Here is a 967-nt window from a genome sequence, read left to right as displayed (position 1 = left end):
ATTACAGCACATTAGAGCAGACTCAATTAATCGAGTCTGCTGGAGTGTGCTAATTAGCATGCTCCAGCCAGCTTCCATGTCTCGTGTATCAGCGGCCCTGTGCTTCAAAATCAGAGCCACCAACAGAACATGTAAAAACACCCTTTGAAACTTACAGGGTGCATCTACACGTTCATTAATGTGCTGCAGTTACTGCACATTAAGTTTAGTACTTGGTTAACCAAGTACTAAATTAATGCACAGAAACTCATACTACTGCACAGTAGCACTAGTGCATGCATTTTTAGTGATGCTTAATGTTCAGTAGCCTAATACCACTGTGCAGTGGTGTATTAGCATGGTTTTTCCCCAGCATGCTGCTGTGCAGTGTTATTAGGCTACTGCACAATTAGCATCCTGTGTAGACGTGCCCACAGACATTATAATTGAGTGACCCTATGATTGTGAGGGGAGAAGAGTGGGGCAAGAAGCAAGCCCTGAAAGACCCATGTGGAAAACACTCACCTCAAGTACGGTGAGAGGCCTGGGCAGAGCAGGGAACACATCGCCAAGTTTCTGCAGCATGTGGTCCCTATGGACTGATAGGCAGAAGATCCAGGAGGGTATTTCTAGCCCTGAAGAGGGGCAACCAGAGAGGGACCCTGGCCAGTGGACTGAAACAACACTGGAGTCCCACTGCCAGCAAGTGATGAAGATAGCAGATCCACTGGATTGAGCGGCTGAAGGACCACTGACGAGCCTCGGGGTATGCCGAGGCAGAGAATTTCCTATTTAATATAACAAATCTTAAGAGCCTTATTTCTTTGTGCAAAAAGATTCTGTTAAAAAACATATTCCCAAAGTGAATTTGTGCAGGCACAGAGATGTTTGTTGGCAAAACTCTCAGCTGGGGCCTTAATTTTGTTAAATTTCCTTTTAATGTGCCTTATCAGCTGATGTTTTCAGATTCTTGCTGCCCTGCAATCAT

This window comes from Gavialis gangeticus, unplaced genomic scaffold (assembly GCF_001723915.1).
Source record: "Gavialis gangeticus isolate Ggan-Ray unplaced genomic scaffold, GavGan_comp1, whole genome shotgun sequence".
In the NCBI taxonomy this organism is placed as follows: Eukaryota; Metazoa; Chordata; order Crocodylia; family Gavialidae; genus Gavialis; species Gavialis gangeticus.
This window is presented reverse-complemented; position numbering follows the sequence as displayed.